Source organism: Tursiops truncatus, chromosome 16 (assembly GCF_011762595.2).
Source record: "Tursiops truncatus isolate mTurTru1 chromosome 16, mTurTru1.mat.Y, whole genome shotgun sequence".
NCBI classification, from domain to species: Eukaryota; Metazoa; Chordata; class Mammalia; order Artiodactyla; family Delphinidae; genus Tursiops; species Tursiops truncatus.
The window spans coordinates 53,377,414-53,402,791 of record NC_047049.1 but is presented as its reverse complement, the minus strand read 5'-3'; the positions used below and the strand labels follow the sequence as shown (position 1 = coordinate 53,402,791).

The window sequence follows — 25,378 nt, the reverse complement described above, 5'->3', positions numbered from 1 at the left end:
GGCTTCCCCTCCCCTGCCTCCGTTTTCTCTCCTCTCTCCTCCCGACATGAGTCAAGTAGACAGTGGGGCAGGGCTAGCCAGGGGTCTGGATGGAATCCAGAAGGCTCCCAGCCACTCAACCCAGGTCTCTAAACCCCCAGGGAGCTCAGATACACAGGGTTTCTTGGGCCTTTCCACTCCCTACTGCTCTCATCTGGCCAAAAATCTCAGGCCCAGCTTTGATGTTTGGATTGGTGTCCACCCCTCTGCTCCGAGCCTGGCTGGCCTTCACAAGACAGCTCCCCAGTGCCGCGGGCAGGACTAGACTTGGGGTGGGGCCTCTTGGTTCAGTGGTACCCTCACCTACAAGCCTCCGCAGCTTCCTCCTCCCCCCGCCCAGTTCCTAAATGCCTCTCCCAACTGTCTCCCAGGGTGCTGGATCTCTGACCTCCCTTTTCACGTCCCTGTCAACAGCCCCCCACCTCACCCTCTGCCAGCAGAGGTACGTGTGCATGCTCGCCACCACTTCCTGAATGTTTGGTACATGAAAAGCTTGTTTCCTTTTATCCTCAACTGTCTTGCTTTTTCCTCTTTGACAAATAAGGAAATGGAGAACCAGAGAGGCTAACTTGTTCACAGAAATAGGAAATAGCAAAGTCAGGATTTTGAACCCAGTTCTGATGTGTTGATGATTTTTGAGCCCAGGCCCTCTCTCCACCCAACCACCTGGCCTAGTAAACACCAGCCCAGTCCTCTGGCCTGGAGCACGCAGGGCAGCTGCACCTGCTAACTTACGTACCGAGCACCCTGGGAGCCGTGGATATACGTGTGCCATTTCAGCTGAACACATCTGGCCAAGGGCGAGAGTGAGGAGAGGATGATTTAGCTGTGATTTAGGAAGCGGGCAATGGGAGGGCTGAATCCACCGCCCTTGGCTGGGTCCCCAGTCTCCAGCACAGTTCCTTTTCATGCTGGGAGTGATTCTGGATGAATATAGGGGTACCGTTTGTGTGTGACCTTGAAACACAAGCCTGCTACCACTCAAGGATCTGAGCCCGGGCGGGAGGGAAGCCCACCCCCCTGGGTGTATTGAGGGGCTGCGTGGAGGGTCCCCCAGCTGTCTTTTAAGATGTCTTTAAGGGTAATTTTGACTCTACACAGTCCCTGCATGTGATTGTGAACTGACTCTAAACATGAATAGTTGTTCCTTACTCCCAGGGAACTGGCCTATAATGGTTGGATTCCAGAAATGGGGGGAAGTCAGGGGAGGAGACTGGGGACCTGGGGCCTTTCGGGACCTCAGTCTCACGCTGTGAGGTCCCAGGAGCTCCCCCTTGTCCCTCTCCATCTAGGTCTTCAGTGTGGAGCCATGAAGGAGTGTTGGACAGGGAATGAGTTCTGTTTCTGCGGTGGGACCCTGGGCAGGTCACTTACACCCACAGTTGCCTCAACTGTCCGATGAGGCTGCAATGCTGATGAGATGCTAGAGGCCCCTGGGGACTTCACCTGGGCTGGGGAAGGCTCAGAACACTGGCCTGGGGGCAGCCCCGCCTCCAGTACCGGCTGTCCTGCCTGAGGCCCCTCTGCCACCAGTGGTGGTTGCTTTGGGTTCGGGGCTGGCTACTAGATCTGCTTCCACGGATGGTGTCATCACCTCATTTTCTAGGTGAGAAAAACACCTTTGTTGCCTGTGTGGCCTGTGCAGCCTTCCCCTAGCCCTACCCGCTTCCCAACACCTCCATCCTCCCTGTGTCCCCCTGTTTCTAAGCCCCGTCTTCCAGCATTGTCCTTCCAAGGCCTGCCTTTCTGCTGAGCCTCAGGCTTAGGTCCCCGCAGGCCTCCGCCATAACCCGCTAGGTGCCCCATCCCCCAAAGAACTGCCCCTGCCCTTTCCCTCTGTTTCAAAAAGTCCATGTTTTGGCTTGAAATTATCATGGGCCCAATTGCTCGTTAATATCGGCTAGGTGACCTTGAATAGATCACTTCAGCTCTCTGAGCCTTAGCTTTGACATTGGCAATATGAAATATGAACGACAATAATAACAGTAATTTGAGCATCAATCTTACATGGGGCGCTTACCCTGAGCCAGGCTGAAAACCAAGTCTTCACAACAAGCCAATGAAAGGAAAGCAGTTGTCTCTCAGATGAGGAATTGAACTTCAGAGAGGTTAAGTAACTTGCCTAAGGTCACAGAGTGAGTACGTGGTAGAACTGGGACCGAGCCCAGGGATGCCAGTTGCCGAGGTCACTATGCCACGCTGTACTTCTGGGACCTCTGTGAGGTGAGATGGCAGTGCTAAGGGACTCAGCAAACAATGTCAGGTCTTTCTTCATGATCTTATTGAATCAAAGTTCATCATATCCAGTGAGAATGTGAGTGCCTGGTCGTCTCCAAAGCCCTGGGGATTGTGTCTTAGAAGGAAGAGTGTAGCCCTGACCTTGGGCCCTTATCCCAGGAGGGCCAGGCCTTGCCTAAAGTTTGGGACATTCTCTAGGCACTGCCCAGGCTAAAGGCTGGTGCAGCGGGAGGCCTATACACGTGCACCTGCCCCGGGGTGGGGAGGCCTATACCCATAGCGCCCTGGGCACAGCAAAAGGCTGGGAGTGAGGCAGAGGGGGAAGTTTGCGTTGCTGTGTCTGAGGTGCTGTGGGGGGACGGTAGGCCTGTTGGCAGTGCAAGGGGCTGGACTGAGGTCTAGCCACCCACGGGAGAGCCACGATGTAGGGGCATTGGGCACCTCACAGCTTCTCCTCTGGCAAGCGGGGAGAAAGTTCCTACCCGGCGGTGGCAGCGGGTTATAAGTGCTCAGCGGGGCGCTGCTACACAGTAGGGTTTGCTAAATGGGGACAGCTGCATCATGCTTGCTCGATCCCGGCAGGACGGGCTCAGTGTGAGGTGGCTGAAGATCCCCCTGCCTGCAGTCAGGGCTGGCCTGGAGGAGGGTTGAACCTCAGTGGTAGTAGAGGAGGGGGTGTTGGTGGGACGGCGGCAGTATCTGGAGGCAGCAGAGGCTGGGGAGGGAGGGAGGTGAGGGGCAGTCACCCTGGGGCTAATGCATTCACTGAAGTAATAGTCAGGTAACATACAAGTCACCACTTTTTTATTTTTTTTTAATTCACCACTTGAGGATTATAATTTAGTGGCATTTAGTACATCCACAGTGTCGTGCAACCACCACTTTTATCCAGTTCCGAAACATGTTCATCGTCCGCAGAGGAGATTCTTTACCCACGAAGCTTTGCTCCCCTGCTTTCCCGCTGCCCGGCCCCTGGCCACCCACCAAGTCTGTTTTCTGTCTCTTGGATTTACCTCTTCTGGACGTTTCAGATACATGGATTCAAGCAACATGGGACTTTTTATGACTGGCTTCTTGCACTCAGCATAACGCTTTCAAGGTTCATCCCTATTGCCCCATGAATCAGTATCCCATTCCTTTTTTATGGCTGAACAACATTCCATTGGATAGATACACCACATCTTATTTATCTATTCATCATTCATCCACCATTCACCGAATGCTGGTGGACATTTGGGTTGTTTCCACCATTGGCCCCATTTTGAAGTGAAAGTCATTGAGAGGCTGAGGTCCCACCATCATCACGCAAACCTCGGGTGAGCAGAGCTCCAACCAGAGTCCCCCCATGTAGCGTCAGTCCCTTCCTGGCCAAGCAGCTGCCACGATGGTCACAGCGGTGCTCTGGAGCGGCTGCTGAGCATTTCCCCTTGGAGAACAGCTGAGTTTCTTGGTCCTTATTCAGATCCCCTGGCCCAGGGCAGAGGGACAAGAGGATGGGAAGAGAAAGGGAAGGTGGGAGGAAAGAAAGAATGAGTATAAGCTCCCACAGAAGCCTCTGGAACTCCGGGCCAGTGAGTGGTGTCCACGGTGGAAAAGCCTAGTTGTGCCTGAGTCTCAGTGGAGCCCACCTGAGTACCATCGCTGGGCAGGCTTGTCCAGGTGGGGAAACTGAGCCCTGGGGAGCGGAGGTGGCTTGACCAATCTGGAGCCAAACCAGAGATCAACCCTGGCTGTTCTGATTCCCAGCCTGGGTGTTCTCTGCCTTCCTGACGTCAGCACGGGACCTGGTACGGGCTTGGAGGGGCTGCCCCACCTCTCCAGTGGGCCCATTCTGCAACCAGGAAGCAGGTAAGGGGTCTGTCTCCTTCCATCACACGCAGGAGACGGAAGAGGGAGGAGCGAGCACTGGATCTGGAGCCCTGGGTTCCAGCTGCCCTCCTGCGAGCCTCTCCTGTCCTTGCAGCTTCCCTTCGCCCCCCCCCCACCTGTAAAATGGAAATTTTAGCTCCCTGGCAGGGGGCTTTGGGGTCCAAATGAGACCACATCTGCGACAGGTGCATACAGGCTGTAAAGCTGTACGCCGACCCTTCGCTCACCATGGCCCCAGCAGGCGAGATCCGGCCGTCCTGTCCTCCTGGAGGAAGGACTGCCCCAAGAGGGTGTTTATCTCACCCTGGGCCAGTAACACACTTGACCCAACCCAGCCCCCAGCCTCAGCCCCAGCCGCAAGGGAAGAACAGCACCTGATCTGCATTAATCTCCACTCCCTGCTCCATGCCAGACTTGGGCTAAATTAAGTGCATCCTTGGCCAGCAGTTCCTTCCCCAGAAACTGAGCACATCCTTCCCGGCTCCCCTGCCACCCACAGCTGTGCCTTCCCATCAGGCTGGTGGCTGGAAAGCAGGCAGGCCTCCCACCCATCTGCAGCCCCAATCTGCCCCCTGGCCTCTGGCTGTCCCCAGTAGTACCAGGGAGGGGACGCTCTGCCACACCCCTCACCATGGGCCTGGCCCGGGGGGGCGGATGTTGGCATTAAGTCCCTCCCTCCTTCCCTATATATTTTTTGAGCACCTTCTAAACGTCCTGCATCCTCTCCTCCAAGTCCAGATCCCTGCCCTCAAGGAGCTCACATTGTAGTAAGGGGAGACAAAGAGGAAACATAACAAGTAAATTATACAGTGTGTTAGAAGGTGAAAAGTGCTATTTTAAAAAAGAGAGAGAAAAGGGACCAGTGTGAGGGGTCAGGGTGCAGGTGGGTGAGAGTGAGGGGTGTGTTGCTGTCTGAAAGAGGGAGGTGGGACAGGCCTCACTGAGAGGATGGCAGCTGAGCGGGGCCCACCCTCCCCACCTAAGGATTTGGGTACGTTTGCAGAGCGCTGGCAGCAGGCACTCGTTTTGACTATTTTCAGGGGCAGCGAGGGCAGCTGCTGACGTGGCTCTTCTGTCCGGCCCAGGCACGGCTCCTCCCGTCCTGGGCAGGGAGCGTTTCTGCTGTGGGTGGAAGTCCCAAGGGAGCGGGGCTGCTGGCCTGGCCTGGAGGGGACCTGCCGTTGGGGACGAACCAGTGTGAAACCTCGGTCTGTGCCAAGGATGTGGGCCTGTTTGGAACAGAGGAAGCCCCAGCTGACACACTGAAACAGGTCTCGGCTGGGCACGCTGACCAACTAGGCAGGGACGCCGGGGCGGGTACCTGGGGGCCGTGAGCCACAACACACATGCCGCTAAGACGGGAGCGTCCTGTCCGGGCTCCCTCCGCGCCAGACCCGCCGTCCCCAGATACACACACTCCCACCACCCCACACGTCCTGCATCAGCAGACTCAGAAAGACCCACCGTCACACTCTCACACAAGAGTATCACAGCACAGACACACAACGCACAGACACACCCCGTACACACGCACAGTATATCACACACACACCAACCATCATGTCACATACATGACACACCCACCCCACACACCCTCAAGCGAACACACCCAACATATACACGCTACTCCACACAGACACATACATGCCACACCTCACTGACACGTATCATACACCCACCCATTGCCATATACACAGCACATCTGCCATCCACACCCCACACTTTGTCATAAAGTACAGGTCTGAAGCGTCTAGATGAGCTCTCTGGTACTGTCTCTGTCACTTACAGAGCTGGGACACCTGCGATGTGTCCCCTGACAACCACTTTATCTCTGTTCCACGGCAGGGAGGAGGGAGACCTTCAGAATTCTTGAAGTGTCACTTCATAAAATGTCCACTAAGGAAGGGGAGTTCTCTTTCACCACGTAGAGCTCTCTGGAACAAGGGGAAGATCTGGCATAAATACCAGAAACTGGGTTTTACTGCTAGCCTGACTGATTACCAGTTACATGTCACTAGGTAAGTTACTTTTCCCCTTTAAACCTCAGTTTCTTCTTCTGCAAAATGGGAATAAAAACTGCTCTTTCCAAACTTCTCAGATGAAGAGAAACTCTCTGTGAAATTGCTTTGTAACCTGAAGAAATACTGATACAAAATAGGATTGTCAGAAATTCATACAGGGCTTCCCTGGTGGTGCAGTGGTTAAGAATCCGCCTGCCAATGCAGGGAACACGGGTTCGAGCCCTGGTCCGGGAAGATCCCACATGCCGTGGAGCAACTAAGCCTGTGTGCCACAGCTACTGAGCCTGTGCTCTAGAGCCCGCGAGCCACAACTACTGAGCCCACGAGCCACAATTACTGAGCCCATGTGCCACAACTACTGAAGCCCACGCGCCTAGAGCCCATGCTCCGCAACAAGAGAAGCCACCGCAATGAGAAGCCCGTGCACCACAACGAAGAGTAGCCCCCGCTCGCCGCAACTAGAGAAAGCCCGCGCGCAGCAACGAAGACCCAATGCAGCCAAAAATAAATAAATAGATTTATTTTTTAAAATAAGAAAGAAATTCATACAATTGTACATGCCTTGTTGTTCCTCCCTCATCTCAATCCCCCCACGCCCACCCCCACCCCTGCCACACACACACACTTCCGGTCAAGTGCCGGCATCTTACACTCCGTGGGGTGGTATGAGCAGGGGTCCCTGCTGCTTCCAGGGGAAGCTGAACGGAGTCACACAGGAAGTGAGATGGAGCTGCAAGATGGGCTATCTCTTTCTTCTCAACCCAGGCCCCAGCAGGAAGTGATTCTTGCCAGCAACTGCCCTCCCATGGGCTGTCTGGGGCAGAGAAGTCACAGCCACGATGGGGAGAACACCAGTGCAGGACAGAGAGCCCAGCTCGGGAGGAGAGACACGGAGCTGGGGCATCTATCACTCGGCGCCAGCCTGCCCATCTGCTCGGGGCTGACACTTTGCAGAGAGCGCTGGAAGGACGTCTACACTGGAAGAGAGCTTCTCTGGGCAAGGTAAGAGCTGCTCCGAGCCATCGCAGGGCTGGGGGTCCTAGGCAAGAAGAGAACTAGGTCCCTGTAAAAACGTGCAGTAAGATCTTGAAGCTTCCTGAAAGATGGGGACTCTGTCCTTCTCAAAATCCACAAAGGCTATAATAGCTTGGGTGGGCACAGGTCGGCAGTTCCGAGCCATTGCTAAATTGCGTCTGTTTCATGTAACAATCCTAAAGGCAGTCTGGGGCTGGGGCAGCAGTCCTGTGGCTCTGGGGACCAGGTTCACTGCAGTTTCTCTGCCATCATCTTCATGGTCCAAAACGGCCCACTGATGTGTCTGCAGTCCAGTGGTGGGATATTGTGGGGCAGCCTGCAGTCTCTGTCACAAAAGGCAAGGAAAGGAGCCCTTATGCAGGTCATTCTCTCTTGTCACCCCTTCCTCCACTTTTTTCTTTACCTGTCTCTCGGTTCTGTGCTGGGGGGGCTCACCCCTGCAGACTGAGTCCTCCTGGCTCCTTTGCCTCTAGCTTCCTGTTGGGTTAACCAAGGGAGGCGCAGGGGGATTCTGGAAGGCAGGAGGAGAGAGCCCTGGAGTATCTCTCCCCTGCTCCCCGCTCTCTTCACCAGCATGTATCCATCTGCCGGTATGACCCCCACGGTCGCAGTTCCCTCAGGAGATCCCTCCTCCATGGCTCCAGCTCTCAAGGGGCCCAGAACACAATTTCCTTTCCTAATTCCTTCAGCCTGGGAGTGATGAAGTCTTCCCACCGCTGCTAGTCTCTATGAGCCTCTTGCTTCCCTGTCTGTTCCCCTAACCTGCCCACACCTCTGTCAGTAATCTCTTTATTACAGCATCTTCATGGGTACCATCTGGGGTGATTCTGTTTCCCACAGAGACCTTAATGGACACAGCCCTCAAGGGAAATGATGTCTAAACACCCGGCTCACATGGAATATGCTTGACTCTTGGAATTTAAGCTCTGGGTCATCATCAACGACCCCTCTCCCTCCTCTCTCCTTGCAGATTCTGCCTTCTCCTATATTTCTTTCTAGATATGCCCTGTGTCCCCCAAGACTTTTTTTTTTTTTTTTTTGGATGTGGACCATTTTTAAAGTCTTTATCAAATTTGTTACGATATTGCTTCTGTTTTATGTTTTGGTTTTTTTGGCCGCGAGGCATGTGGGATCTTAGCTCCCTGACCAGGGATCAAACCCACACCCCCTGCACTGGAAGGCAAAGTCTTAACCACTGGATCTCCAGGGAAGTCCCTCCTCCAAGGCTTAATCTGAACACACAGGTGCAATGTAACACCTTCCATCAAATGAGGAATGACCATCTCAGTGCCTAAATGAACTGGTTGAGAACAGAGGACCCAAGGGGATGAGACTGCCTTTCTCAGCCTCCACTGAAAGCTTGGGGGCCTCAAACTCACCTGGCAACATTCCACCTCATGCAGAAATCATGTGAGCAGCCTCCCTGGCGGATGGCCAACCAATTTCTGCTCGTGTCCTTCTGGTGACGGGGAGCTCAGTACTTCTTGAAGCAGTCCATTCCTAATGGCTTGCTCTCAAACTAGGGAGAATCAAAATCTGTCTCCCTCCACTTTCTACCCACAGGACACAGTTGTGACCTTCGCACAAGTGTTGTGGACTTTGAAGACGTCAGTAATTGTGTCCTCCTGAGTCTTCTTCTCTCGGGCATTTCACGTCTAACCCAGCCTTCCCGTGGCTTTCAGGTGACCTCCCTCTCTCCCTTCTGACCTTGATATGAAGAGTTTACAGACTATTTCCTGGGGAGATGGAAGAAGAATCACATCTCACCTCACACAGCAGAAACTTAATAACATTTCCCCTTAAACATTTCTGACTTTTCCTCCAAAACTCCTTTATCCTGCTGCTGCTTCACCTTTCTTCCCCTCCCCTGCCCCCTCCTCGAGAGTGGTCCTTTCACCGTGGGACTCAGAATCTCTCCGCAGCCTCCAGGCCCACAGCATAGTGTGCGAGACTGTACTCTTCTCAGTCACCACCAGAGGTCTCCCTACTTGAGTCTGGTTTGCTCCCGTTCCAAGCCACTGTGCATCTTGGACAGTGGTTTTGCCCGTGCTGTTCCCTCTCGAGACTGTCCTTTTACGAGTGTCCATTTTTTGCCATCTGGATTAAAATATCCATTTATGGAGCTCCTAATTATCTTTCAGATATCAACTGATACGGAGTCTCTGAGGAGCGTCCCGGACCTTTCTGGTCCTGAGCAGTGAGATAACATTGCCCCAGCACTCTCTGTACCCCACTAGAGTACTCATGACATGGTATCCTCAGCGTGATGGCTTTTCTATCCTTGAACATAAGCCTTGTACATCTGATACTCTCTACACCCAATATAGGCCTCGTATAATACGCTGAGCAATGTGGAATATGGGACTATCACCTCCCTTGTTCTTGTTTTTACATCTTTGTGGCTAAAGATGGCAAAAAAAAGTTTTTATTTTGTTTTAGTCTTGGAGCCAACCCAAATTCCTAGACTTTTTCCCAAGGATCCTTCCTGAGTCAGATGTTCCCTGATCCTGAATTTGTGAAATTAATTTTTTTGAGTCCAAGGAGATAATGTTAACAGGGACCTGTAGCAAATCTCTCCTTGTTCATTTTGGCCTCTCATCCATCTTTACAAGGTCTCTGTGGACCTTGGTTGTGTATAGAGCACAATTCCCCAGGTTTTTGTTCATGAAGGCCCACCGCATACCAGTGAAAGCTGTACCTTCCCCCATGACTCTCAGGTGGAACACACGACCATCAAAACACAGTAGCTTCCCCTCCTTTGAAGGTCAACTCTGAGCATTTCTGTCACCTGTCTTTATCCTCAAAGTCAACCAAATTCCAAAATGCTCTCCCATAACCTTGGACACGTAGTAGGTGCTCAAGAAATGTTAGTTCCCTTTTACGCTACACAATGATCTCAATACTTTCTTGTTACTCATTCATTCAGTAAAGAAATCACGTTTACATGCTAGTTCTACAAGATACGAAGATTTTTAAAATACACTGATTCATCAAAAGAAAAAAATTAAAAAGACATGCTTCCTGCCAACAAGGAGCTTAAAATAAGATATAAACAAGCAAGTGAACAATGATAAGACACTGTAAACAAGTGTTACATAGTCTCTCCTTCCAAATTTTTGAAAATTCTTCTATATAGTTTCCTGCAATATTTTAGAATGAGGTAGTAGCTCAGTCTTCCTAGGGATAGCCATAAACAGAACAAGCATTGGTACCAAAAAGGTATCATTAGATTTTGGAAGAAAGTATATCACCCATGTGTGCAATTCTACATCAATAAATACCTGTAGTCATTCATTCAACCACCAAACATTTATAGAAACTGTGTTAGGCAAGACGCAAGTTAGGTTGTTGTAACAAAGACGCCCCAAATTAAAGAGGTTTAAGCAACAGAGAAGTGTATTTCTCTGTCATACGAAGAAGCACAGTTGGTAAAATAAGAAGCCATATAGGCAAGCCATATTGCATAAAGTCCTCTGTCAGTGAGGCAGGCTGGAGGAGAAATATTGTGCACTGTGAGCTCTTTCTCTGCCATGCTCTGTTAGCCTGGAAAAAGTAAATGCCAAAATAAGTCAGACACACAGCCCTGTGTCCTAGGGAAGATTCCAGCTGTCCTGAAACACAGTCCTGCCCTGCTCCCCAGTGAATGTCTTACAAATATCTAGTTGAGGAAGAATTTGTCTCATTCACAGATAAATAATAATCAAAGAGGAACATGGTATCTGTAAAAAGATACTCCATAAAAATAGGAAAGTGACAGAATATTTGTCAGAGGAATGCCAGAATGATAGAAAAAGATCACTACACAGCAGTTGGAAATTGTGTTCCAATACATCACCATGAATTTTATAAATGTAAGAAAGCAAATTCTTCTATTACACAAAAATTCTAAGCAAATACGTAAGAGGTCCGGGAAGATCAGACAAGACAACAGAGGAGATAAGACAGACCCTGATGGAGATCTTGAAAAGAAGTGAAGAGAAAAAGAAGCATTCCAGAAATGAACAGTACACCAGGAGCAGCAGCAGAACAGACACTGGAAAACACAAAGAGAGATGGAGTATTTCTTTATCTTATCCCAAATCAAAGAGACATACTTTGGAATGAACAAACAATTTAAAACAGGAGAGAAAATTATAGCTATGGAAGACAAATGATGAACATTCAATAGAGGGAAACTATACCCAAAGACATCATAGGAATTGAAAGAACTTGAAGAAATATTTAAAGGTATAATTTTTTTTTTTTTTTTTTTTTTGCGGCACGCGGGCCTCTCCCTGTTGTGGCCTCTCCCGTTGCGGAGCACAGGCTCCGGACGCGCAGGCTCAGTGGCCATGGCTCACGGGCCCAGCCTCTCCGCGGCATGTGGGATCTTCCCGGTCCTGGGCACAAACCCGTGTCCCCTGCATCGGCAGGCGGACTCTCAACCACTGTGCCACCAGGGAAGCCCGTTGCCTTTGCCTTTAGTGTCAGATGCAAAAACTCATTTCCAAGACCAATGTCAAGGAGCTTACCCCCCACGTTTTCTTCTAGGAGTTTTGTTTTGTTTTGTTTTGTTTTGTTGCGGTACGCGGGCCTCTCACTGTTGTGGCCTCTCCCGTTGCGGAGCACAGGCTCCAGACGCGCAGACTCAGCGACCATGGCTCACGGGCCCAGCCGCTCTGCGGCATGTGGGATCTTCCCGGACCTGGGCACGAATCCGTGTCCCCTGCATCGGCAGGCGGACTCCCAGCCACTGCGCCACCAGGGAAGCCCCCTAAAGGTATAATTTAAAGTTTCTGAAACATGGCAGATTGAACTTATGAGTTCTTGCCACTTCTTTCTTAAATACCGTTAGTATGCTAGTAAAGGTGTAAAAAGCCCATAGCACCACAGGAACAAGAGAATTGGGGGAAGAAACAACAGCAGAGAGGAGATGTCAACAAAATTTTAGAAATTGGAAAAGAAATGACTGTGTGCTAATCCAACAGGCGGGAAAAACCCCCACGTTCTCGCTTGGTGGAGGAGACAGCCGAGGATCTAACACACAGAGCAGATTCCTGGAGACGCTCAGGAACTGGAGGCACCAGGAGGGGGCAGCAGAGTCACAATATCTGTTCTCTTACTTCAGAGTAATGGAACGGGAGCTGGGCACATGATCGCTCAGCTGGACTTTACGTTTTCCGTCCTCCCTTGCATCTGACTGTGGCTATGGCCTAAGTGATCAGTGACCAAGTGTGTGTGAGGTAATGTGTGCCATTTCTGAGTCTGGGCCCAAACACCCTGGGTGTCTGCTATTCTCTCATCTTTATCCTTTTCAGAACCGGAACACAGAGATGCCTTTGGCCCGGCTTTGACCATGCAGAGGAGGACCGTGTCCTAGGAGACAGTAGAGCAACAAGATGGAAGAAACCTGGGTTCCTGAATGACAACGTGGAGCAAAGACTCTCGCCAACCCGGACTGCCCACCACGGCACTGTTTCATGTAAGAACATGTAAGAAACTTCTATTTTCTCTAAGCCACTACATGTTTAGGCGTTTCTGGTTTTGTTTGTTAGTTACACTGGCTTTAGCCAGTTACCTGAACTAATGCGACCAGAGTATGGAGTAGAGCTAAAAGCAGGAGTATTGGTTGAGAGTCTGAGTAAACATCAATAACAGTCCTAGATTTTCTTCTCCACTCACTGAGTCTGTAGGTCTCCCTCCTCCACCTTAGCAAAACCACGGGAGGTCTACTCAGAGGAAATGTTTTACCCTCTGGCCTCAGGGGCACCAGGCTTAGTCGCAGGTGGGCATTAGATGCTGGAATTAACATGGGATTAAATATGGACAATACCATGAGCACTGAGGCTCCTGCCCTCTCAGGCCACAGAGCCCAAACATTGTCCTCTGTCCTCTGCTCTAGAATGCTGGTAGCAGATGTATTACTCCAAACCCACACGCCAAGCAGGAGATTAGTAGATTCCTCTTGGGGGGAATTGGCCACCTTCTTCCCCAAAAAGATTTATAGGAATTCACATTTGGGGATCCCTACACAGTCACCGACAGTGAAGGCCACCAGTTGACAAGCCCTACTCATGCGCACAGGCTTTCCAGTAGATGTTTTAGTGCCTTACTAAAGGATTTCCAGAAATGATCACAAAGTTTTAACATGAAAGATGGAGGCCAAACAGAAAAACAGCACACCTAGAAAACAATTTAGAAAACACAAAAAACAAGCAGATAGAAAAAACTAAAACTATGCCACTAATATACTCAGAAAGATAAAAGAAGATTCATAAACGTGAAACAAGAGTAGGCTGTTTAAAAAAAAAAAAGAGCAGTCACAGGACAAAAAAGAAAAACCATAAATGATGATTCTACAGAAAGAATATAAAATTATAGGACTCCTCCAAAACCTAGTATGAGAAGAAAATAGGAGAAGAAAATGTGAGAAAATTAGAAAATCAATCCAGAGATGCAGCATTTGATGAGTAGATATTCCAGAAAGAAATAACAGAAAAACAGATTGGGGAAACATTTTTTAGGTAAATAATTTTAAAAAAAACTTTCCAGAATATATAGGCATGAGTTTCCAGATTGAAAGGATACCCAAAGCACCCTGTGAAATGGATGAAAAAGAATTCATACATAGCATACCACTGTGGTGTTACAGAGCCCCAGGAATAAAAAGAAACTTGCAGAAAAAAATTTTAAATAAGAAACACAAAAAAATCAAGAATTAGAAAGACATGAGGCTTCTTAAGAAAATCATACCCTTGTGGGCAATGTAGGTATGCCTTCAAAATTCATAGCAGAAATGTTTTCCAACATGGAACTACACATCAAGACAAAATAATTACTCAAGTTTGAGTAGAGCTATTTACACATGTGCAAGACTTCCAAAAACTTACCTTCTGAGCATTCCTTCTCAGGAACCTAGTGGAGGATGTACCGCAAAAAAATAAGGGAGTAAAAATCAAGAAAGAGGAAGATATGCAATCCAGGAAAACACAAGAAACTGGCAATGAGAATGCCCAGGATGACAGTTTAAAAAAAAAAACAACAGCAAAAACAACAGCAAGCTAGTAGTGGTGCAGTGAGCTTACAGAGCCATCAACACAGAGGGGGCAGGTCAGGAAGCTCCAGACCAGGAAAGGTATCTCCAAGGCAATTCAATGGACAGAATACTTTATGTGGTGATGTAAACTCATAGCAGAGCATTGGGAATGAAACGTTCTAAGTACTTAAAAATATGGTAAATCAATAAAGAAAAAGTTGTTTACTCCAAGAAAAATTTTAAATGTACAAATTAGGGAAAGTAATTATGGTATACTTCAAGATTCAGCTGTGAATAACATGTACAGAGTCACCACTGAATGGAAATGGAAACCCAGCAAGACACCATTCACCCCACCAAATTAGCAAACCTTAAAAAATCAGACAATATCAAGTGCTTGCAGTGAATTTGGTGTACTAGGGATCCCCCGTCCTCCACACATACACAAACATACACACTTCTAACGTGAGTTTCAATTGGTGGAACCTCTTGCGATAATAAATTGTAATGATCTATAAAGTTGAAAATGCACATGGTCTACAGCCCAACAATTCCACCCCCTGAGTATATACTTGACAGAAATGTATGTGTATGAATGTCCAAGGTAGCAAAAAACTGGAAACAATGGGCAGCAATTCAAATGTCCATCCACAGTAGAATGTGTAAATAAATGATAATATATTCATATAATGGAATACTTCAAAGGAAATGATATGGTTCCTACTTCTTAAAGTTGGCAGAGATTACACAGGAGTTGGTTTCATTCTTCCTTCAAGAAGTCCTTCCAGTTCCTCTGTCCCTGCCCCTGAGCAGCTGTCAGGGGAGGAGAGATGCTTAGAGATCTGAAGCCTAACTGGCTTCACAAACAAAGGGACAAGAAGAGGACACATGTCAGGCTTTCCAAAGGGCGTGTTTTGAAACCCTTCGTCTTAGACAAACCCTCAGTCTTAGTCTGCCTAGGATGCCCTCCTTTCCTTCTCAGTACCCACCTGTAACAACCTCTTCATCTTTTAAGGCCCTCCCTCCAAATCCTTTGTCCATCCACCTGTTGAGAAAACTGAAGTTGAAAGCAGCCGAAGAATATGCTTGGGGAACACAGCCATTGAGAAGCAGCCCTGGCTCTCTAGAATCTGTGTCCTGTTTACAGGCAGCATCCAAGACTAATTCACACCTGCATTCATACCACCCTTGAAGATGGTCCTTTGTAAACAGTAGGTGCTCAACAACTGCCACGTCCCCCCTGCAGGTCCTTAGGTAAGTTTAAATAAGAGTGTTGTAAAACTATTAATATTTTGATGCTGCTACACAGAAAATGACCAGCAGATGGCAGCATGGAGCTCTCCTGGCTCCTAAGGTCCCACTTGCAGGTGTAGGGGAGAAAAGTTGGTTTTTCTTTTCCATCTTCCAAACTCTGCTGTCAGTGCCTCCGGAATGCCCATTGCTCCCGTTTGAAACACCCGTCCTCCTACTCCTTTGATGAAAAAAGGTACTGGGCATCTGCGGAAGCTGCAGTTTGGGACACAGTGGCAGGAGGAGAGCACAGGGACATGCAACAAGGACGTGAACACTTTTACTCTCTACAGAGACTTAACATGCCGATTCCCATGGCAAGCCTGTGGTACAGTGGCAGGGAAGGCGGCTTACTTAAGGTTCCAGTTTTCACTTGGGGAAACTGAGGCTCAGAGAGGCAAGGCGATGTGCTCCAGGACACACAGCAAGGTCAGATTTTCTGACTCCTAATTCAGTGCACCAAGTTAGTTTTACCATTAGTTTCTCAAAGGCAAAATCTACCCTGAAGGCACTTTCAGCTTACATATGCAGATAGGAGACCTGAGAGTTAAAAAATAATGCAAAATGCCCCACCTCCCCAGAGGGTTCAATGCCTTGTCCAGGCTTTCCTGTGGCTGCCCTGCCCCCAGTTTGAATAACTTATCCTCCAGGCACTCTTCGCTTGGGGTCTGTGAACACCCTAGGAGTAGTATCCCCCATGAGCAGGGGAGATTGTATATATATATGAGCACATGCGTGAGTGTGTGTATCCACACTTACGTGTTCCCAGTTTCTTCACATGCCCCCACCAATAACTGTGCTAGTTATTCATGTATTATTCCTCAACCCCAAATTCACCCACCAATACCAGCTCTGTGCCGATGGGCAGAATTCCCATAAGCATCTCTCCTGTACAGTGAGCATAGTGCTAGAATGTAAGCTTTCTCAGTAGAGGGTGATGGGAGAACACTGCAGGAGGAAGGGGCTTCAATTGCTGGCTTTGCCGGTTATAAGACATCCTGTGGTGCTCTGCCCCACCCACGTGCCCAGAAGGTCCTCCAGAGACCTTGCAGTCCTGCCTGGCCTGGTGATCATTTTCCCACGACCCTCCCAACCCAGACACTGTACGTGCCATGGCACCCGCCTACACTGCCACTTGACCCCCTCTACATGCCCACATGCCCACCCAGCAGGTTGTGGCTCAACTGTGCCCTGGAGGTTTGCTTCCTCCTTGTCCGGCAGCTGCAGACCAGCTCTGGCCCAGGCACCAGCTAATCTCTCAGCCTCCAGTGGGGGCCATGACACCTTCTCCAACGGGGTCTGATCCCCAGCCTGGGAAGGGGGCCCCCTTCCATGGGTCCTCTTCCTCAGCTGAAGGAAGTGTAGCCTTACAGGGTTCTGTTTATGTCCTATAGTTATTCTTTTATCATAGCACAATATTCTTTCATTAAAGTCCCATTTCTTAAACCCCTATGTGGTTTCTGTCTCCTGATTGGACCCAGACTGGGACTTGTGTGCTTGTGGCCCCCCAAATATTAAGATCCTGGGACCTCCCTGGTCCAGTGGTTAAGACTCTGTGCTTCCAGTGCAGGGGGCACAGGTTTGATCCTTGGTCATGGAACTGAGATCACACATGCCGCATGGCACTAGCAAAAAAATATTTTAAAAATCCAAAATATTAAGATCCACCATACCTAGACCCAGATAAGACAAAAATATAAAATTCTCAGCTCATTGCTGAGCACACAGAGAACAATAAATCTAAGTTTTTGTGTTTCTGCCGTATGCTGGGGATGGAGATCACCTCCCCTGTTGCCACAAAGGGTTGGCAGCTCTGGCAATCTCCCTTAGGGGGTCCCTCTTGCTTGTTTAGCTTGAGTTGCATTCTCTCCTGGTGTAGCAGTAAAATAACAAGCAATTAGAGCTATCACTTATAGAGCCCACACTTCATTTCAAGTGGTGTGCCATTAGCTCCATTTTACAGATAAAAAAAAAAAGCAAAGGACTAAAGAAGTTAGGAACTTGCCCAAAGATTCACAGCTGGCCCAGGAAGAGCTGGATTTTGAACCCCACTATATCCAATTCCGAAGCCCAAACTCTTAAAGACCATGATGTACTTCTTCATAGCAAACATCTATCGCTGTGTCAAGCTCTGTGCTAGACGATTCACAGTAGTTACATAATGTCTCCTATAACAGCTGTGTGTGATAAGCAGTTGTGTACATTTTATAGATGAAGAGACTAAATTTCTTACCCGAGGCCACTCAGCTAGTGAGTGTGGAGACAGGGTTTGATACTGGCCCTCAACTCCAGAGCCCACAATTTTATTTTATTTTTTTTTCATAATTTTGGAATTAGTAAGGGCTCTCTTTATTAAACAAGAGCACAGGTATAAAGAATATTGTTGAAAGACTTGATTACACACACATAGACTGAATTACATACCCATATACATGAGTACACAGAAAACCTTATCCTAAACAAATAACATAATAATAATCTCTAATGGCAAAAGGCACCAAAAACTAAATTTTAAAAACCAACAACAGCTTGGAAAAAAAATTTTTTTAAATATGTGCAGTGTGAACTTCAGAGCCCACATTTTTTTTTTTTACATCTTTATTGGAGTATAATTGCTTTACAATGGTGTGTTAGTTTCTGCTTTATAACAAAGTAAATCAGTTATACATATACATATGTTCCCATATCTCTTCCCTCTTGCGTCTCCCTCCCTCCCACCCTCCCTATCCCACCCCTCTAGGTGGTCACAAAGCACTGAGATGATCTCCCTGTGCTATGCGGCTGCTTCCCACTAGCTATCTATTTTACATTTGGTAGTGTATATACGTCCATGCCACTCTCTCACTTTGTCCCAGCTTACCCTTCCCCCTCCCCATATCTTCAAGTCCGTGCTCTAGTAGGTCTATGTCTTTATTCCCGTCTTACCCCTAGGCTCTTCATGACATTTTTTTTCCCTTAGATTCCATATATACGTGTTAGCATACGGTATTTGTCTTTCTCTTTCTGACTTACTTCCCTCTGTATGACAGACTGTATGTCCATCCACCTCACTACAAATAACTCAATTTTGTTTCTTTTTATGCAGAGCCCACATTTTTAACGTCTACAGTGTACTATTTCCCAGCTCACATACTGGAAGTGATTTTGGGGGTGAGAATGTACCCTGACCTGGGGGCCATGATGGGTGAAACAACGGAAAGCACATGGTGCCTGACTTCATATTCAATGTCCATCAGTTGTCAGTCATGTCATATGTGTTACAAGATAGGAAGCTAGTAAAGGAGACCCATACCAGCAGATGTGTCTCTCTCCCCTCATCATCGCCCTACTGCACCTGACCTTAACCCTCACTCTAAGGAGGAGGGATGATCTGCAGGCACCTCTGTAGGACTGCTTTGGAGTGACCTATGGTCATCTCCAAACCTCGTCTAGGGAGGGGATTCCCTGACACTCAATGGGGCAGGCACAGCCCCCTAGAGCATCTTGTCAGCACCCCATGCTCTGATTCTATACTCATCAATGGTGTCAATCCTAGTGATTAGTCCCCTTTGTATGGTCTCATGATTGTTCACTAATTTAGCTCTAAGACCCTAGCAGCTGATGGAGAGAGGGAAATATGACACAGTATAAGATTCAGAGTATTTGCAGGTTGCTAAGAAAAAGCAACTATTCTAGGGGCTTCCCTGGTGGCGCAGTGGTTGAGAGTCCGCCTGCCGATGCAGGGGACACGGGTTTGTGCCCCGGTCCGGGAGGATCCCACATGCCGCGGAGAGGCTGGGCCCGTGAGCCATGGCCGCTGAGCCTGCGCGTCCGGAGCCTGTGCTCCACAGCGGGAGAGGCCACAACAGTGAGAGGCCCGCGTACTGCAAAAAAAAAAAAAGCAACTATTCTAGATAGTGAGGCCAAAGAGCATATTTACTTCGATGAGTGGTCCTCATGAAGAGGCCACTGTGAATGTAATAAGCTATGCCCTCAACAGCATCCCTACAACAGATAGGGGCTCAACGTTCAAAACTGTATTTTGTATAATGTCCCTCAGTGTAGGTCGAAGGCCACCAACCAAAGCAGAAAGCATGAAAAGTAATTCTCCAGGAAGCCATGGGAGGTAGTCACAGCACAGAAGTCTGCTGCTCTGGCTGAATTGGTAATATATTTAAGAATACATGTCTAGAGATTGAACAGATTACATACTTTACAGGCACTTGTCCACCAACAGCATTTCTCTTAGCCAAGCTTTTGAAAAGTACTTTGTGTCTATGGGTTTTAGCTTCTACTTGCAGTGGTGGTGCTTTCCCTGGCCAAATAAGAAATGAGCCACATGCCTTAATAATAAACTGGGCTGGAACTTTTATTCGATCCTCTTATGAAAACTCAGGCACCGACAAGAACATGTCCCTAAAGAGAAGGCCAGCCCACATCCCCTCCAAAGTGCGTTGAGGGAGTCCTTGCCGGCAGAGCCAAGATTTCATTTGGGAGGAACTTTGAGAGTTCTCTAGCAATGCAACAGATGGGTAATTGAGGCCCCACAGTTCCACATCCTAAAGTGTGACAGCAAGAAAAATTAGCCTAGAGACATGGTAAAGCGGGTTGCTAACCATCTTCCCTATTTGGCCACACACGCAAAAACCTGCAACACGTCTCATTTTGAGCAACAGATCTGCTAGTTAAACTGGTTGTGAAATGTCCTCCCAAAGTAACTGAATAAGGTAACTTATTATTTATAATTATTTTCTATACATCTCCCTAAAGTTGGAGGCTAGCTATTAAAATTATTATCTCAGATCCAGAATGTTTCTGGAGGTAATTAGAGAGTAGTATCAATTGTCTATTAAGACCATTCCTGGTCCATGACGTGAAAATGAGGTAATTTGCATCCCAAAGACTGCTTGGCTTTCTGTTTTCCAGTGCAGGGCAGGATGGCACGGGGAGACCACATTTAACTGCGCGCCTGGCACAGACACTGACCCTTCAGAACTGACACTGGCTGGCGGGCTGCACTAAGTCCAGCAAGAAGCAAACCTGCAGCTCATCCAAAAGTGGTTTCAAGTGATAAAGATCAAGTTAAGAAGGACCTTCTATTTACTAGACTATTACTGCCCAATTCATAATTGTTGAATAAAGCTAGTTAGATCTTCAAAAAAAAAAAGATCAAGTTAATAATAAAAGAAGCCAGGACACATCTTTGTTTGACCCGACTGGATGTTATGAATAGTGTAGACCATAATTTTCCCTACATATTGTGTCAAAGGCTGGGAAAGGATCAGCAAAAGTCACAAGCCATTTAATACAATTTTTGGCAGATTTTGCCTCAAGGCCCTATAAATTAGAGCGGATGACTGTGCACACAGCTTGCAAGCTGTGCACGGAGAAAGTCAGGTTTGCAAATTGTTAAACAAAAGCCGAACTGTTGGATTTTGCTTGTACTTGCTGGAGTAGAGTGACCAGCTTGTCCTGGTTTGCCAGAGACTTCTCCAGTTTGAGTCTGAATGCCCAGTGTCCTAAGAAACCCTTCAGTTCCTGGTAAACCAGGATGGTGGGTCACCCTACCTGGAGGTCTTCCTTACAAGCTGGTGATCTTGGGCTGGACATCCGCATTTGGAGGTGAGGCACAAAACACGGCCTGGAATCTCTGGGTGGGAATTGGGCTTGTTGACTGATGGAGTTCACTGCAGGGTGTTTAAGCATCCATTAGCGTTGGCATTGAGAGAACCAGTAACTATCAGTCATTGGAGGACGTTTGTCTGGGATGCTCATTTTCTGCACAGATGTATCCTCCAGTTACCTGCTTGTGGATGGTAAATCAGGTTGCTCACTTGCTGGGGACTGGGGTCCCATTATTCAATATGCAGATTTTTGCTTATTCCTTGCTTAGCCCAGTACCTTACCTCCTCCTCCCAAATTCATTGCCTTACATCTACCATTTTGCAGTCCCCACAGTTCAACTTATATGACAAATAAGTCTCCTTTCTCCCATATCTCCCTGAAGGAGATAGGGAAGGTGACCTAGGGTTTCCACCGGTGCCTCTGTTGCCCTGTGGGTGGGATGGGGAGAAATAGCTGGCTTCTCCTTCTTTTCTCCCTCTGGGGGCCCCCATGTTGAAGCCTCCTCTATTCTACCAAGTTAGTTACCACTTCTCCATATGTTTTCTATCGTCTAAAAATGTGTTAAAAATTCTCGTCCACTATTTTCTTCTCTCTTGTTCCTCTGCTCTCGTAGGATTTTACCTTTGCTATTCCTCTCTTGTGCTTTTTCCAGGATTTGGGGAGGAAGAGGAAATAAACTTGTGCTGCCAATCACCACACTTAACTGGACATCCATTACTCCAGTCTCTCTTTTTGTATCATGTGATGGATGGATGTTGGCATTTCTGCAACGATCTTCCATGTCCATTATCTTTTCTAGTTTCTATTTATTTCCCTTCCTGTTATTTTCAGGGAAAACTGCTTGGTCCAATCTTTTAGCTCATGAGCTCTTCAGCTGCACACATTCTACTACTTAGCTCATCCACTGAGGCAGTTTTTTTCACTATAATTATAAATGATGTATTTTTTATTTCCAACATCTCTAACTGATTCTTTTTATCCTCTCTTATTTGAGAACATTCATTATGTTTACTTCAAAGCTCAGTACTGGTTGTCCTATTTGTTCTGTTTAATCTTGGAATCTGGAGCAGACAGCCTGGGGGACAGAAATGTGCTTCACACACTAAGCTGTATGACTTTGCAGGAAGTTACTTAATCACTTATACCTTAGTTTAGTTTCCTCATTTGTAAAATGGGGATAAAAATAGTTCTACCTTAAAAGATTCTGGTAGGGTTAAAGTTCTCTTGTTTTTTTTTTAAGATGCATGCGGTACATTTAGAATAGTGCCCAACGTATAAATACTCAGTAACTCTTTCCTAGTGCCGGTGCTTCTCCAGTGACCTTTAATCTTTTGACAATGAATTTGTGTTTTCCTATGAGATTTCCTGCAAGAAATCTGCTTGCATAACCCACTCTGAGGAGGGGTGAAAACCATTTTGCAAATGTGTGTTCCACGTTGCTTCCAGGGAGAGTGCAGAATGGGCTGGATGCCTCACGAGTGGATGCTCTTTTGGGTGGTCTTTGGGGCTTAGCTGCTACCTTTCTTCCCTGGCTTTGCCATCCATCTGGGCCCTGCGCCGTCTCTCACTCCCTTAATACAGCTTGCACCTGGAGCTTGGCCACCTTGTTTGCAAGGGTGGGATTTAGGGAGCTCTCCAGGAGTCAGCTCATCTAGCTTCTCCCATGGGGATGCTTGTCTAACCTTCCCAGCAGTACTCCATTGTCCCCGTCTTGCTCCACGCCTCGCCTATCTCCGGCCATGGAGTGCCCTTTGTTGCTGTTCTCACTTTTGTAGTATATATTGTAGTGTAGACATTCAAGAATATATGTAGTTGTAAAGCAACTATACTCCAGTAAAAATTAATTTAAAAATTAAAATTTTAAAAATCAAAAATAGAATTTATGTAATGTACGCTCATGAGCTGGGCTGTAATGTTAAATCTCGTTGTGTCTGCTTTCAGTTTCTTAGAAATTCCTCAGCACTTCTGATTCTCTGAACATCTGTCATCTTTTTTGAGGACACTAACTTTTTCCTTTCCTGTCATTTCTGGAGTTTGGGTCAGGTACTCAGTCCACTGTGATGAAGAAGGAAGTCAGAGGATTTCTAGAAAAGATGAAAATTAAGCAGAATCTTGGAGAATGAACAGGAGCAGCCTAATGAAAAGGGAGAGAAGGACACTGCAGGCTGGAAGACGGCAAGAGCAAAAGTATGGGGACACACACGACACGGTACGGTAGCGGCGGGGGGGCAGGGATTATAGGCACTTGACATTTCGAGAGAAATAGGACCTGTATCAGCTGCAAAGGGAGAGGCAGGGCATGGTCTTCTGTGCCAGGTTAAGAGGTTCAACCTTATCCTGGAGAGCTCCAGATGGTTCTAAAGGAATGGCATAGTCAGATGTGCGTCTTGTGCCACTCTGGAGGGTAGGTTTGAGTGGAATGACACTGGAGCCAGGAAGACAAGCTAGAAAGCTCCTGCAGAAGTCCAGGTTAGAAATCATAAGACCCTAGAAACCAGGGCAGTGGTACTTAGGGGGTGGAGAGTAGGGGGTCAGTGCAATAAATATTTAGGAAGAAGAATCTACAGACAGGGAGGGTTTTCTAATAGTATTGGTTTTCTTTAGGTAGACTAGAAAGAGACTTCAGTCTTCTTCCAGTATGGTCATATGTTTTTGTAAAATTTGTAAAAGTAAGCTATTTTCGCTGCAAATAGTTAATACTGCTGGTAGTATCATGTAAATTTTTACAACTATTGTCAAAGTTGGAAATACTTCTACCAAGTTTCATGTATGAACTATGAGATTTCAGGGCATTTTAAGTTTTCTTGTACAGTGTCTAATCTTAAATACTTCTTGAATGGATACAAGTATTTTCCAGTTTAACATGAATGTTCCGATTGTGGTGGTGAATTGAGTTTTGTGTTATCCTTGTAGATGTAAGTATTTCATATAAAGTTATCATGAAATTTAATATTTTCTTAGTGTGTGCCTCTGGAATTTACAGACTTCATTAGGATGAAATACATCAGAGAAGCTAAGATGCAATCTGATACAGTGAGATGCATGAAGCATTTCATTTCACATGCAGGCATGCTTCGATGTGCAGTACTCCCACAGCTTGTGCCTTATTACACAAGAGTTTAATAAAATATATTCCCTGAAATTGTTCGAAAAAGATGTATGTTATATGTGTGTATGTTATCATTGTATAGGTTACCTTATCAAGTATATTCTCTATAGGAAAGAACTTCTCTTTTTTTTTCTTTTTATTGAAGCATAATTGACTTACAATGTTGCATAAGTTTCAGGTGTACAGAAAAGTGATTCAGATATATATATATAAATATATCTATATAAATATAACTATATATCTATTCTTTTTCAGATTCTTTTCCACTATAGGTTATTACAAGATATTGAGTATAGTTCCCTGTGCTATACAGTTGGTCCTTGTTGGTTACTTTATGTACAGTAAGAGAACTTTTGTTTTAAATAGGCATGGACGAGAATAGACTTACATGCTTAAAACTTTATACATACAGTGGTTGAAAGAGTTTTCCATTGACCAATTTCTGGCTCTATAAATGTAAAGTCTTGTTTCTCCTCTACTACCTACATACTTCTGAGAACAGATGCTATTTGGACACGTTTGTTATTGAGATACCATCTCTGGCTCTACTGGCTGAATCAGAACAGTGTTCCTAAAAGCTATTCCCACACTGGGAAGACTAGCAGTAATGTAATTACACACAGAAGTGACTGCTAACAACATAAACATAACCTACTAAACCCAAACTAAATGTATCTGCAGCTCACCTTTCCCTAGCCAGACCCTCAAGTGCCCATGGGCACTCCAACTCACGGGAGGGGCTTGAGAAGAACTGAAATGGAGGAGAAATCAGAGTAGAAAGACGCTGCCATCTTAACTGTTTGTACCTAAAATAGCTTACTTTTGCAAATTCCACAAAAACATAGGACTGCGTAAAACATTGCTAAGCCTCTCCCATGAGGAGTCCCTGGAAACAAGGGGCCCTGCAGCTTCGTGGTGAATCTTCCTAATGTACAGGACTTGGAAGGGGGTTCTGGCAAATCAAGTAGCTACCAGAGCTGTAGCCTGGATGCCTTGGCAGAAGGTGGTAGCTCACCTGAGATATAGGACCCAGAAGAAAATAAGGTTGAGAGGGAAGGATGGTTAGTTCATTTTTGACATTATAAGTTGGTGATTTTTGAGGGATATTCTGGTAAATGTATCCAGTAAGCAGTTATTTATTCATACATTTGTAATTCT

At 47.0% G+C, this 25,378-nt stretch overlaps 1 long non-coding RNA gene across 3 annotated transcripts; it reads left to right on the top strand.

Moving 5' to 3' along the window:
* Window positions 1–6,886: 6,886 nt before the first annotated feature.
* Window positions 6,887–24,359, top strand: LOC117308512 (uncharacterized). 3 transcript variants are annotated; one of them, XR_004522589.2, is made up of 4 exons: window positions 6,887–7,169; window positions 12,500–12,663; window positions 15,233–15,471; window positions 20,413–24,359. It is a non-coding gene; the product is annotated as an uncharacterized lncRNA (long non-coding RNA). The 3 variants fall into 3 exon arrangements; XR_004522587.2 differs by having other exon boundaries at window positions 12,500–12,673; XR_004522588.2 differs by having other exon boundaries at window positions 12,500–12,673; window positions 23,145–24,358.
* Window positions 24,360–25,378: the final 1,019 nt, after the last annotated feature.